The sequence below is a fragment of the Aythya fuligula genome, chromosome 6, assembly GCF_009819795.1.
Source record: "Aythya fuligula isolate bAytFul2 chromosome 6, bAytFul2.pri, whole genome shotgun sequence".
NCBI classification, from domain to species: Eukaryota; Metazoa; Chordata; class Aves; order Anseriformes; family Anatidae; genus Aythya; species Aythya fuligula.
This window is the reverse complement of record NC_045564.1, coordinates 29,388,688-29,404,145: the sequence shown is the minus strand read 5'-3', so window position 1 is coordinate 29,404,145 and position 15,458 is coordinate 29,388,688. Positions and strand designations below refer to the sequence as shown.

General features: G+C 41.7%; 1 protein-coding gene across 3 annotated transcripts in view; it reads right to left on the bottom strand.

Annotated features, from left to right (window-relative positions):
- The window catches only part of NCKAP5 (NCK associated protein 5), a 431,207-nt gene that overhangs the window by 384,704 nt on the left and 31,045 nt on the right, over window positions 1–15,458 (bottom strand). The window contains exon 1 of one of the 3 annotated variants that reach the window (XM_032189920.1): window positions 7,706–7,734. The exons of 1 other annotated variant lie outside the window; for it this stretch is intronic. The gene's annotated coding sequence lies outside the window, so the exon portion shown is untranslated. Of the gene's footprint in view, window positions 1–6,958; window positions 7,087–7,705; window positions 7,735–15,458 lie in introns of those variants that run through there. One more of the 3 variants, XM_032189918.1, reaches the window with a different exon arrangement.

The following is a 15,458-nucleotide window of genomic DNA, read 5'->3' as shown; positions in this document are numbered from 1 at the left end:
TGTAGTGTACGCCTCCCAGCGCTAGGAAGGATCTTGCCAGAGGTACCCACACCTTGAACAACAAAGCCGTGACATTCTGGGGGAAGCCTCCATACTTCTCTCTAGGATCCTTCAAATGCAAAAAAAAAAAAAAATAAAATAAATCCATTTACTGATACTTAGCTTCAAAATTACTGTTTCAGCAACCCCTGACAGCCTCCTGAGGTGACCAAGTACAGTACAGGCAGAGCTGCTTTCTGTTCTCATAAAGCTCCATCATCGAGAGCTAGCCAATAAAATATTCTTCCAGTTCGTACTCTCACTAGCGATGCACTGTGTTTGCAGCACACGCTTGAGGCCAGGCAATCACAAAGCACTTTAAAATACCTTATTTTGCAGAACAGCTATAATCACACATCCCACCCTCACAAAGAGCCACGCACACCGGGGCTGAGCAGGGATTGCAGCACCTGATCGCTGCCCCTGCTGCCTGTGTGCCCAGGCCAGCCTTCAGACCTCCCCACTGAGTACCTGCCCTGCAAAAAGGAGCAGAGCAAAGTCTGCAGGGCTTTGTAAGAGATGAAATTTCACACCTGGTTATTCCCTGCATCATGTATTCCTAAGCCTCAAGAGTGTATTAACAACTCACATCACAAAAACCTGCATCACATTACTGAAAATAAGGAGTTAGCAACAAAAATGGCAAAACAAAAATGGCAAAAAAATAAAAAAAACGCTGTGCTTCTCCGCAGGAGTGTCAAGAAAGTATAAAATAGTTTTAAAAGCTAACCTGCGCTAATAGGCGTAACGATACTTGTTCCTTGGACTTTGCAATGCCAGAGCATGCTGCTCAAATTGTGTTGCTTTGAAAGAGCACATAGCTCCAGGAACACAGTCTGTTCCCCATTACAGCAGCCTCCCATACACAACCCTTTGCAGTGGGTCAGTTTCTTTCTTAGCTGTACACAGCCCTTCTAGAATAAAAAAAGGAAGACTCTAAATGCAGGTGTTACTTTGATAGTGTCCCCACATATATCCCCTACAGGCATAGAGGAGATGGAAAGGAAAGAGTAGGAACTACACAGCTACTGTTATTTTCTCTGGAAGGGCAACTTGGAAAGACTAATGAATTGGCTTTTCCTTTAGGACTAGCCACAAAAAGCCAGTGTGGGTGAGAGACTGGAAAACAGAAGCAAATTACTTCTCTTCCAACAAATTAAGGAAATAAAGGCAGTTTCTTCCTTGGAGCAGTCGCATTTATACAAATCGGTGTCTAGAGACACAGCCTAACCCTACAGGAACAAAGCTCTGTGTAATGAGCCCAGCTGCCTATCTGAGAAATTCTCCTGGGCCAATGCGACAAAGACAACATTCACGTGGGCTGCTGCAGAAGAAGTCTCATAAAAATTACCCTCAATTTCTGTTTAGTCGCTCCTACCACAAAAGAAAGGAAGGGAAGAGCTCCTTGACTTTGGACAGGAAAAAAATGACTTTGGTCCTGTAGGCTGGATTCAAGTTTGAAGGAATAATTTCATTAAGGCCCAGGATCCAGGCTGAGCACACTGATCACCCAGGCCCTAAAACCTCATCTGACTGCGATGCCCTCATTTATCAGCTTTAGTTACTGCTATGAGATTAAAGTTCCAGGCTACTGCATTGAACTGTGCAACTCGGGGTAACTAAAATAGTGATTGCATTGGAATAGTTCTCTGGAGAGGAAAGGATGGTCAGCAACTTAATTGTATGCACGATGATTTCATTGCTTAGGTGAGAGGCCTCTTCTGCCACTGAAGTACGTGAGCAGCTTTGAGGTCTGTCTTCTTGGGTTATCCACAGGATCTCAGACAGATAGTGTGAGATTCGAAATAATCATTTTAAAGACTATAGATTAAGAGTTACATTCATTACCAGAGCAAAGTACTGCAGAGAGAAGCCTACCAGAGCTCTTACCAGATGTTGAAGGACTACCTGAACCAGCCTTGACAATCCCATAATTTGGGTAATTAAAGGATAGCTCTATGTTTATGTTTTGTCATGAGTACTGATCACCACCCCACTTTATCCTTATAATGTAAAACTAACAGGAAGAGGAACTTCACATTAGAACTAGCTCCACAAAAAATAACAACACGTACTCACACAGCAAGTCCCACTAAGAGATTTCCTGCAATAAGTTCTGATTTGCCCTGCTTGCCTTTTACTATTTCTTACTCAAAATCAATCCTACCAAAAATGTAGTTCTTGTTACACACATATCTGGTATACATTACTCTTTCCTTTAAGCTTTCCAATAACCATGTCAGAGAGTTTTACAATTTATGTTAGCTGAGTATTTCTTCTCTTCCTTTACACATTGCACAACCTCTGTGTTTGGAAATAATTATCCATCCTTCCAACAACTTGCCCCTGACTTCACTATGCAGGATCCTAAGCAAATAGGAACCAAATCAATGACTGAACAAACAAAATAGTAAAGTTATTTTTAAGAATCCCACAGAACCAGAAATCCCAGAACTGAAGCCCCAGTAGAGTTGTTTTGCAACAGCAAACATGCCTGAAATGAACAGAAATCCATGTTTTGGCATTAAGATACCCCTAGAAAGTACGAGTAAACTACGAGTATGAAATGAATGAGAAAAGAACTGACCACCTCACTGAGGACCAGACCCTACTGTCTGTCGAAACTGAAGGAACATGAGTGCTACTCTAGCTTCTTCCAGCAGTTTCTCTATATGCACACAGGTGCAGCCGTTGCGCTTGCTTTCAGCTTTCACTTCACAGGTCCAAGGTTATGAGGAAACTCTCAGGCACAGCTTTGGTGTAAAGGAAAAAATCTACTTTGTAAGCGCCCTGAATTCTCTCCCTTTTAATCTAGAAAACAAGCACCATCCTTTTGGCCTTAAAAAAAAAAATAATAAAATGATATCCCATTCCAATTTTTTCATACTCTAAACATAACTCTCAACTCCCTCTTGAGACTTGAAAGTTATGAGATCTCTCCACCCCTGTGCCGCACATTGCTGCAGAGATATTTATCTGGTTAAGTTTGATCAACAGAGGACACGTCCTGATCCAGGGTTTTGCATGGAACATGACCCAAGCCAGCCCATGCAATTACTTTTTATGGTTCAGTAGAAAATATCAACAACACTGGCCCTACCAGAGCTTTTCAGGTCTCTGGAACGGTCGTGGAAATTTAACCTTCATCGTGCTTACTAGAACAGGCTGTCCTCATGGCTTACAATTCCTCCTAAGTTATTCTTACTGCACTCAGGTTCCAGTAAGGGTAAAATGAAGAATTCTCTTACTAAATACGAAATATGAGCAATGCTATTCCACAGTTAACAGAAGTGAACACAAAAATCAAATACATAGATGTATTTCCTCCATCTTTCTGACCCTGCACAGTCCACCCAATGGTCTGCTAGGTATTCAGCTGCAGATCCATTTCATACAGAAACATTTTTGTTCTTGCACTGACTGCATTTATGTCAGAGGATCTAGACTTGAGGGTCTCTCATTCCTCTCTACCACTCTGAAAGAGCCATACTCACATTTTCAGCCCTGTCTTTTCTTCTTCCCCCAAGAGTTCCTAAATCTTTACTGGCTTGGGAATAGGGTTTGATCCTCCACTGGCACCAGTCCTGCCATCATCATGATGGGATGTGATTACCACATGCTCAGAGTGGAGTCAGCTCAAGAATTTTTAGTACCTGCAAAGCCTCAAAGAGACCCGTGGGCCACCGTCAGCTGAGGCAAATGGAAGCCAGTCCCAGCTCACTGTGTGCAGTGTGCTACTGCCTCCCGTCTGGGGAGGGACACGGTGGTGTGCAATCATGCTGGAGGGACAACGAGCATGAGAAGAAACTCTGGAAGATGCATCAGGTTTACTCCAAGTTAAGTCCTTCTGCAGTCTCCCATTATAAACAGCTTCTTCCTGGCCGTACGCCAGCAGGCTGGGGACCTCAGGACCAGATCCAATGACCATGGCAGAAGACACTTGCGGCAGAGAGAAGCACGTGCCATACAGCACCCGTCACAGAAACCAACCACCAGAGCTATGAGGGCTGACACAGGGCAACAGCCCCCTTGAGCCAACTCCTTCATCACTTGTACATCATCTGCACATCCTACAGGAGTCCTCATCAAGGCCACGAAGGTGGACCCAATGTAAGAGTCAGAGGCATCTATTCGCAGAGCTACAGGAAAATATCATGCACAGGAGAAGTCTCCCCCTCTGCCAGGTAAAAGGAGTTTAGTTAGAGTTCAGGCTGCATGAGACTCATCTTCATCCACTAATTAGCTTTCCCTCTGCTGCCATTCCACTTACTGTGAGGTTGGGGACAGGTTCTGTCCTCTGGAGTCCTCTAGAGCATCAGCAACATAATAAGGGAATGAACAGCAAATCCTAAGTAAAATGAATAGATGCTTTAATGCAGAAACCAGAGAGCACTTTGATTTTCAGGAAAGCAGCAGAATAGCCGTTCTCTAGTCCTGTGGGCAGTATAATCATTACGGACTCCTTGCAAGCCTTTTAATAAAGAAGGGTATATGTTCAGATACCCAAAGATTTCAGAGTTTGACCTGCCAAAGACATGAAGTAGTAGTGGCTATAGCCATACCAGAATCACTAATACTGCCCAGGGGAATATTGCAGAAAAGTTCTCATCTGTTTGCCATTATAAATTATACCGACCCTTCAGTTGGACTCATGTAATTTTCCCTGTGGAGTCACACCAGAGCCATACAACTTTTCAGCAAGTCATTCTGGGGGAAAAGCCCAATAGAAATCTGCCCGTGTTTTGGCAGAATTTAAGGAAAAAAAAAAAAAAAAAAGGCGAGCTTTCCAAAGGATATTTAACCTTGGGGAGACCTAAAAAGCTTTTTAGCATTCCCAAACTATTTCCTTAACACCTGTGTAGAAGCACACTGTAGTTTGGAAAGTTTCACACGTAGCTCCACCTAAACTCCAGAGACCAGGCAGCAGCGTGCCCGTAGGTCAGTACGCTCCCCAAAGAGATGCTTGCTCCATGTTTAATTGTGCAGCAAAGGACTGCAAACGGCTGAAGCCCAAACGCTGGTACGAGAAGAAGGAAATACAGAAGTACTAATACATCCTTTTCACCTGTTTGCATCCTTTCTAAGCACCTCTCTCGTTTTCCTTGAGGTAAACAGTGTATTAGCTGAATCACTGGACCTCGGAGATACATCCATCATTGCATACATGAAAAGTACACGAAATGCAAAACGTCATTGTGCAGGAGGACAGATTCATCTTTTGATTTATCCTGAGTCAGCCAAGTCTGTTTAAGATGGAGACTTAGTTTGAAACAAGTTTTGCCCATTGCTGGCCCTGAAGGTCCATCAAAAAGGTTAACAGCCCACTTTTTGGTGGGTCTCTACTCATGTATTGGCTTCCTCATCTCCCACCTCATTTACTTTGTAAATGTTCAGAAAGGAGTCGTTTGGTATTCTGTAACAAAAATACTCAAATAGCCCTGTTCATCTGCAGATCCAACAAATTTTGCAGATCTGCAAAATGTCCTAAAACATACCGTTTATTAAAAGTCAGATAGCATACAAAACTAACTACTAACAGTGTTAGCACACTACTGCAGCCATAGCTGGCTTGGTCCAGCCCCTTTCTTTAAGGTCAGCTAACTCCTTCACACTCCCTTCTGTACTCCCACTGCCTTTGGGCTTGGATCAGATCTTTAATGCTATAACAGACCAGGTGCTGCTAAAACTTTTATGCATGATTCAAGTCACTTAAGTCAAAAAAAAAAATAAATCAACATATTATGTACCTATGTATTTCATGTACATGTATATAATTTCCGTAATACAAAACTGGGGCCAACACTTGTTTAATTGCAATACGTAACAGTGAATGGTGATGAGTAGGACTTACCCAAACAAAATAGTTCCTAATCTGTCAATAGATTTCGCTCTGAATACCTGCAGTTCAAAAAGGGTATTTTAACAAGAACACCAACCTCTCAATTTAGAGATTTTTTAATGTTGATTCTCTTGAATTTTATTGTCTTAACTGCATTAATTTTCATAGTATAAGTGTACTCTTATTTAAGTTTCTTGATAAGTGTTTTTAAAGTTTTATAATTTGACATTTATTTTGGCAATAAGCTTGTTGGTTTTTTTTATAAGCCTCCCTTTGGCACTCTCTCTGTGCTACTCACACATCAGCAATTAACAAGGCACTTTTAAATGCACCCCTACTGCTGCAATATGATCTGTCACCATGAAATTTGCAGGAAACTTTACTCACAGTTAAATATATGAAGCCAAGACTGAATGACCATTATATACTGGAATAGGAAGGAATTAGGAATTTTGTATAATTTCATATGAGTTTCATATGATAAGACACAATAGGTAGAAACAAGTACTTGTTAGTTATGGAAGATGTTCTCTGAATTCTTTATTACTTTCTGATAAGACTTAAAAAAAAAAAAAAAAAAAAAAAGAGAGAGAGAGAGAACATAGGAAAAACTTTTCATTCCCCTACTTTTAGCTGCTTGTTGAATACCAAAAGGTAAAGAGAGTATTCAAGAGAGTATTCTCTGATACACTATTAGATAAAAAAACACTGATCCATCTATAAAAATATTTGCATTTGCATTTCTAAAATCAGCACAATAATCAGTTAAACAGCAAAAAGTAAACTTTACACAGGCATATTACAAGCAGCAAATTTTGAAGGCTCGCTTCTAACCTAGCAGGGCAGCGTAGCCATTCAAACCTAGACGTGCATTCATTTGTGCACCTATTGCACACAGTATCAGCAGCGACTGTGTACAGCTTCTTCTGGTAAGGTCTTTCACCTCTTCACATTGTCGCTTCCTCCCAAAACACGAGGTTAAATCAAAAGCATTAATGGCTTCTTTCAGAGCTCTAACTGCACACCTCCTTCAGAGCAACATTTAAAACATTAAACAAAAAAAAATCTCTCCTTACTTACAAGGCAAAGCAGAAAAGGAAGGTCATTCATGACACCCCATTCACTATTTTCTGTTTCTTTCTGTAAATATTACAGTGCTACTGAAAAAAAATATCAAGTCTGAGGTTCTCAGATCTTCCTTCAGAGTTTTAATCATTCGCTTCCCAAGAAGGGGTTTAACAAATACCACAGTGTTCTGTCAATATTTGTATGCAGCACCACACAGGGCAAGCTGCCAAACTTGCATGGTTTAAAGAGCCAAGGGTGGAAAACTGACACCCTAACAAACACACTCCCCGCTTTGTCCCAGTTAAGGTGGTGCTAAAAGTGTCATCGTTGCTGCCGGACTGCGGTTGAGGACAGCTTTGTTCGACTGCCGTGCTTCTGCAGAAATGCAGCATTTAATAATCGCCTTCACCAAACTTCAGGGATTTGTTTCATGCCCAAACGGTTCTTAGGCAATTACGAGCCTTTTGCTTTCCACCAGCTGCACTTTAAATGTATTTTAATTGGCTGGAATTTCGAAGGAATCTATTTGGCAGTCATTTACATTTGAAGCACGCCCCTAGCAGCTGAAACAGGCCCCAGAAGCAGCCCGATTACTTCATCAAAAGAAACTGTTTGAATACCGTTGACTCCTACATAACTACAGTGAACTCCATTATATAGGTGTGGTGATGCAATTAATAATTCCTCGCTGCATTTTTGCTTATCCTGGGAGCAAAAAGCCTTATGAACTGAGAAATTGAGAGTGGTCTGCAGACTTACAGAGCTCGGCGTTAGTTTTCCAACATCGCTGCGCTTCCAGAGAGAGGCCTTCCTTCTGCTTTCTCTCTATCTGATCTGAGCCACTCTGTGGAAATGACAATGGTATTATTGTTTCTATACTTGCAACGCATCAAGAATGTTACCAGCTGGATTTCTGGATATAAAATTATTTTAAAAGCTAATGTGTTAGTTATTCGAGGATCAAAGTATAAAGCAAATTTAGTCCATTATATTAGTTATGGCTCATTTTTCCCCTTTCTCTTTATTTTTGGGCTCCTAAAAGCTTGCTCACTGCAAGCCAACTTTGCCGGGCCTTAGTTTAATGCAGCGAGTTCATCCTGCTCTGCAGTTTGTAATGCAGAGGTTTAAGGGCTGACAGCATTAGGGAGAGCGACCAACAGCTGCTCAGAGAAAAGAATGAGAAGACATTAATGAAAGAACCACAAGAATTCACACTGCAAAACGCAATATTTAGGCTGAATGTAGCAACATTAAGAAGTCAGATTTAAAAACAGAGAGACATTTCAAGCCATGCTGATTGAACGCGTGGTATCTGAAAAACCCAGAGCTCTGCAGCCCATGAAAGCTCCTGTGAAATTGTAACTGCTTGAGAGTTCACTTATCATCAGTGCGCCACGGAGGATGAAGGCGCAAAAGAAAGGGGATTATTCTCTAGCTGAAGCACAATGAGAACTGTTTTTTACATTTAAAAGGTGAATAGTTCTTGAAGTGAAGTTATGACAATACTTGCCGCCTACGGAGAAAAGCAGCATTTCAAGTGCATTGTATGAAAAGGAGAAGGATTAATGCCACAGAGAGAGACCATTATGCTGCAGAAGGGTTGCATATTTTAATAATTTGACTCCATCCAGCTCTGGAAATTTCCATAGTTAACTGGCTTATGCTCCTAAGAAGTACAAACCCTCAGTGTACGAAGGTCTTGAGGGAACTTACTGGAAGTAGCACTTGGGAGAAAGAAAAAAAAAAGCAGACATGAAGAAGCAGCCAAAGTGGATGATAAATGATGAGAAGCCCGAGGATTTGTTAGTTTTAACTACCTCGTGATACTTCACTGAGAGAGGGTCAAGCAGCCATCCAGACTCTGTCCACATTCTTATGGTAACCCCGTGTATCACAATCACTTCATGTATTTTATCCTCAAATATATTCATGACATACAGAAATATTCTTGTCTTCCTGCTTTTGAAGGCACGACACCTCTGACCAAATTGGGACATGAACCCAGCACCTCAATGCCTTCCTTCTTTCATTATGCATCTATAGATGTCCCATGCAGACATGCTTGCAGCTACAGCACAGGTTAGAGCTGACCCTGGTTAACAGCTGAAAAGCACTACAAAGCATCTTAGATCTTTGAAAGCCAAAGGGAACAGAAGTAGAAGCTTAAATCCAGACTTTCCCTCCTCATCCAAGTGGGAACAGATGATTAGAGAGCACCGGACACCTCTATCTCATCTGTAGCCTACCAAAACTGATGACAAAACTCCAAACAAGTTCAAAAGGTAATATGGGTGAAGGAAGGAGAATCGCAGTGACCTCAGCCATAAACAAAAAGAAAATCCTAGATCATCACCAGCAATCGCAACTCACCGTATTTCAATCCGTAACCACATTACCTATACAACTTCACGTATTTGTTTGAAAAACAAAAGCCTTCCTGATAAATCTGCTACAGTGCGTCTGGGGATGTATCAGCAGGAATCATGCGGAGGACCAGGAGGAGGTCCAGGCGGGATGGCTGAGGGCACAGCAGCACAGCCTGCCCCGTCCCGCTGCCTCTGCCGAGCCCTGATCTGCAGAGAAAGGTCGGAGCTCTATTCATGCTGCCGCTCTGGGAATCCCTTGCGTTGTCATGGGCTGCGTGATGACAGCCATGAAGCCTTGATGTGGCACTGATTGTTAGAGGACACTGAAGACAATCGGCCATTATTTAGCTTCAATATCTATCTTTACTATTATTTAAATCGGAGGCACTGGCCAGTGTTTCCAGAGAAACAGCGCTGGTGTGATTTTCAAAAGAAGGAGACTGATTTATTTTCAAGACTCGTGTGGGATTCGAGTCACAGCCACAATAATCCTCAGAAAAGCTGTACACTAAACTGATTTTCTGGTAACAGTTACACAAGAAAACCCATGCATTGACAAAAACTTAAGCATATGAAACATTTACTATTAAGACAGTTAATAGCCCTTAGCGCAGTGAAAAAGAAAAGCATTACTTTGAAATTTCAGAAACTATTAAAAAAAAACAACATCGAGAGAAATATGGCTGCTATCAAAGGGAAGATAATCAATCCTTCAAAAGCAGGGACATCAAGCCGTAAAGAACACTTCCACCATGCCAAATAGCAATTCTCTGCTGCCTTCCTGCTCTAACTGCTGTTGGCATTCAGCTGGACAAGAGGAAAAAACATTACAGTACTACACACAGGCACGAATGAACTATGGCAAAGGAGAAACCCCACAGTGAATGGAAAGCCGATTTTCCCTCATGCAAATGCTACGCATCAATGAAACAGTTTCCAGTCAAACAGAACCATCTTGAGGAAATATATAAAGGCTATTGGTGTAACTGATACCTGGTTAAAAATGAAGGAGGCGAGGCAGACGAGAATATAAGCATGGAGGATTTATTGAAACACCAGCAGGGTCCTCGCAAAACACATGACAAAATACAAGAATGTCGTCTCTGAAAAGGACATTAGAAAGAATATGTCCTCTGACCAGCATGCTAGAAACCAGGAGGTAGAACCATTACAATAAGGCTTATTACAGGCTTTTACAAATTAGGTGAGAATACTGCCAGGTCAGATATTTCTCCTGAACACAGAGATTGCCCACCTGAAATGCTGTAAATGCAAGTAATTAGATGATCAGACTCTCCCTGGCCCTAATTGAGGTAGACAGGCAGAAGGTTGAGGTAGACAGGCAGAAGGAAAGCAGAGGACAAATCACAGCCCTTGTGCTCACAAAGACAGACCATACCTTCTGTACATTTCTTATCACTTTCTGCCTGCCCATCTTCCTTCTGCACATTTCAAGGTTTCCAGACCTGGGCAGCCAAGAACAGGGTAGCAGCAGACTTCAGCTCCACTGCCCTACAATGTTCTCCTAAGCATCACCACAAAGGCTGTCACAGCACACCCACAACTCCACGATGCTGTGGTGTATGGGGAAGGATGTATATTTATGAAAATACACTTCCTTCTGTGACCTGTTTAGATCTGGTTCTGCACTCCTTGCTCATGAAGAAACTATTGTACTCCACTATGCCACTCCTGCTGCATTGCACTACTGACTAATGTTGACATATCCCTATTGGAAGCCCCCTTGGGGATTAATGATGATTAATGTCTTATGCTTCTGGATAAGAAAGTCTAGGCTTTGTAAACAAAAGAATGCATAGAGAATATACCTGATAATTTTTTTGGATGGCAGAACAGGTAAGGAAGACAGTCTTCTTCCTTGAGCACCTTGACTGCTTGACAGCAACAGCAAAGGGAGCTGGGGATGTCAGAAAGCAGCCCCTTCCTTCACAGGAGGCAGCACTGAGAAGTGTTTCCATGTTGTCAGTCTCCTGGGATTTCAAATGTCATCTGTCTGTACTGACTTGGAAGGAAAAAAAATTCTCTGATCCTGGAAGTGGAGCACAGGGCATGCTGCTGAAATACCAAGAGCTGAGATGATAGACAACCTTTGACTGATCAATTCCCTAAAGCTAAGATACGTGTTGTTGGTCCATTATCTGCTACACACACTCCTGTGAATTGGCATTTGCTGCACTACTACAGTCTTCAAAGTAGGCCCAAACAGCGTTAACATAGAAAAGATTTCTCAAAAAATAACAAATTATTTGTGTTCTAGACCAAATTTATACCCTTACCAAATACGGCTAGGCACAAAGTCATATTACTTAGCATTAACATCACTTTGGAAGTTTAATGTATATTAAAACCCATGGAAGTTTAACGTATATTAAAACCCATAGCATCACTTCTTAATCTTTTCCTTCAAAATATCATACCCACAAACTCGTTGTTATTACTTTTGTGTTCCCTTTTATCACTTGAAAATAAATAAGGTATTTTAAACATCAGTTAGCATTCAGAATTGCTGCAATCATATGCCCTGCAAACTGCTGCTACCAGATAAGGTAATCTGCTCCTGAAGAGAAGCATATGACCAAGCAGGGTGGTTATGGAAAACTTCAGACCACCCCTTTGCAAGGGCACGGTCTGAAAGTTCACATTTTCAAGGCAGAAGACAGGCGTGTGCAGAAGACAGTAAAGGTTGTGGGAGAATGCAGTTGGCTACAAACAGGTCTGGACAACATAACTGACTGCAGGGCAAAAGTAAACAGGCGTGGAGCAAAAACAATCCAAATTATGCATCTTGTGTGGATGCACATTCACCTCCAGGGTAGTCAGTCTGCTGCCCTGGAGAGATGCGTCATCTGCAGGTGCATATTTCCTTTGGTGAGTTAAGGCAAATGCCATTTTCAGCTGTGCCATGGTGGTTTACCTTAGGACCAAGCAGAGTCACATGCCAAACTGTGACAACTTGAAAAGAAATAACAAAAAAGCTATATATAGAGAGAAAAGAATCAGTGTTTCACACAATATTTAAAAATATTTACAACATCATCTGCTACTCTAATAGGTTATCTCACCGGGGATTAAATGAAGAATCAAGAGTGCTTACAGTTAGAGGAGTCAGGGGAAGATGCAAGCCAACAGCTGCTCTTTCTTATTACCTCTATTGGCTTAAATTTCTATTGAGCAAACAGGTAGAGGAAGACCAACAGATACTCAGCATAGAGAGTAACTATGGACACCTAGAAAAGCTTAAGGTTTGGTTTACACATTCCTAACAAAGCCTTGGTCATAAGGACTCACAGCTTGTAATAAAATAATGCCTGGAAAGTTATTTATTGAAAATGCTTTCCTTGAAATATAAGAAACTATGACATTTACACTAGCTTTGTTACGGTAAGACAGCCTGCAAAGATTTTATTATTATTAATAATATTTTAATTGAAACAGCACAGAACAGTAATACACAGCGTTACCAGTGAAAGTGGTCAACCACTGAGTTTTGTGAAATAGTGCTGTGGCCCAGGATACCAGCCGTACTAGCAGGTTATCGGTGCCTGCATGGAGTCCCACTGGTGTTGGGGAAGTTATTTCAGCAGAAAGTACCATATCACCCCTTAATCACTCAGGTTTTCAACACTACTTAGCAATTACCATAACAATTCATATATTAAGAATTTTGTTTCACATACTCTTTTAATAACAGTACTTGGAACTCTATACAGTACCAGGGAGCTCAGCATCTAACCCTTCCCAGAAGGCAGGCAAAAAGCAAGTGTCGTACTTTCATAATGCATTTAGGTACTGCATAGATGGGACATAATTAAAGCAAGACTTAATTAAAGCTTTTCTTCTCCGGAGACGGACAGGTAAAACATAACTTACTGTATTCCTGAGTACAAAAGAGTCTAAAATTGTCTCTCCTGTTACACAATTGTAGTCTCTCTGTGCAGCAAAAGAGGAAAAACAGTAACAGTCGGGAGTAAGTTTTGCTTCCACCTGTACCCTGCTCAGTCTGGACTAGTTTATAATACCTGGAAACAAAATAGTCAGGATTTGTTCTGCTTCATATAGAAAACTTGGCCTTTGTAGCATGCTGCTGAAAGACTGCATGGGTGATCCCTTCTGCTCATGCTAAACTGCACTGCCTTCAACAGTACACCACGAAAAATTAAGCAGGGTGGAACTAGCCACTTGAAAGTGTGTCCTTGGGCAAGTTACTTAGCTTTCTCGGTTAACAACGGGGTTTCTTTGTGGCGGTACTCACCACTCACTATCTGCAGGCATAGAAAGTACATCCACAAAGGCAGCATCGCTTGCTGGCACCACATTACTGAGCACTATGTAAACTTCGTGTTGGCTGCTTTGTGCTTGGAGGGAGATCTCCCAGACGGTGGCTGGCCACAGTATCCAGTATGGTGCATGGGGAGAGACTTAGAAAACAAAAACAGCAGCATGTGCTGAAGTCAGGTACACATTAAACCTCAGTCCCTCTTGTACCTGAAGAACCTTTTCAGAGCTGGGCAGAAATCTTTCCACCCATTTCTATTCTAAACTGTGGGTCCCTCTCTAAAAGGAACTGGGCAATGCCAGTTCTCTGACAAAACTTACACCTAAGGATACCACAGGAAGCAAGCTACTACTCTGTGTTCCTAAATAGCAGCTAGAGGTAAAACGGGTCAAGGAAAGGTGCCACCAGACTGTTCGCAGTGCCAGCAGTAAGCCAGCAACAGACATCTACTGAAACAGCCCAACTCTTACTGTAGAGACCCTCTGACTTCAGTCTGAGGGTGATGCAGAGGCAAAGCACAGATTGGAGAGACAGAGCTGGGGCAGGAATTGTACCCACGAGGTGGAAACAAGAGAACTGACATCTGTCAGATTCAGCTACAGACTTGCTGATATCCTTTCTTCTTAGTTCCTTGATCTGCAGAATAGGGATAACCTTCTCTTCTGATGACTGCAGTGGCAGGAGAAAAACTTCCATCAGTTATATTGAAGAATTTACTTACAAAATCCTCTGCTAGAAGAGACAGTTCAGGTCCTGTAACTGCATTACATGAGAACTATCACCAAAAAAATCTATTCACAGATTCTAAGTTCTCCTGAACACAAGTAACATTTTAGCAGAATTTTTCTTGTAAAGGCACAGGAAAGAAAGGGGGACAAAGAGTTACAGCATGACTAGTACACAAGTCCATGTTTTCTAAGGTCATAAAAATAAAGCAAGACAGTTCTGTATATTAGCTGTAAGATCTTCCAATTACCTCACTCTTCCTCCAAAAACAAATAAAGCTCCCTGACCATATCATTCGTTACTGAGTTTGCTCATCCTCCACCAAGTAACTCTGTGGGTGAATTCTGAACAAACAGAACTGCAGGATAGGGGTATTTATGATTACTCAACTAAGTAGACATGTGCACATGTAAACAGTCAAGCCAGAATTAGGGCATTTTTGTCAACGAACCAGCAAAAGACAGAAATAAAGGTAATAGAGTTGACAAAGAAGGACAAGAGAATAAACAGCCAGTCTGGGAAGAGGTAGCAAGTTCAGCATTTCAGTTTCCCAGACCTGATACTCACTTTTAAGGATTTCCCCCCCACACTATGAGTTCTGAGGCCTTAAGGTGCTATAGGATGTACAGCTGAATCTTCTATCCTGTTTTCATTTTCAAGACAACAACAAGCATTCACCAGATCAAAGGAGACTTGTGCCAGCACATTTTTTCCCCAGTGAACTAGAATTTGTCGTCTTAACCACAGAGCCCACAGACAACTTCTCACAGATGCATTCTAAGTTTTAAATAATCCATAGAAATATTTTAAACACCTTCTGATGACAAAGCACTGTTAATCATATTCCGTAGTGCAGGAGCAAAAACGGACAGCTGGATGTCTGCAAGAAGAAATGTGAATTCTGTTTGTAGCTGGAGTTTCCAGAGCCTCGGTAGTGATGCTCTGAATCAGTGCATTCTCTAGCTACCCAGACCAGTATCACGTATTTTTGAGATCACATTTATCCCTTCTCCAGTTGCAACAGAGATACGAACACAGTATGCTTCTGCAAATGATTGCTTACCCCAGATTTCCACTCCGGGAATCCTAGTCAAGGGTCTTGTGTTGATACACACCAAGAGTG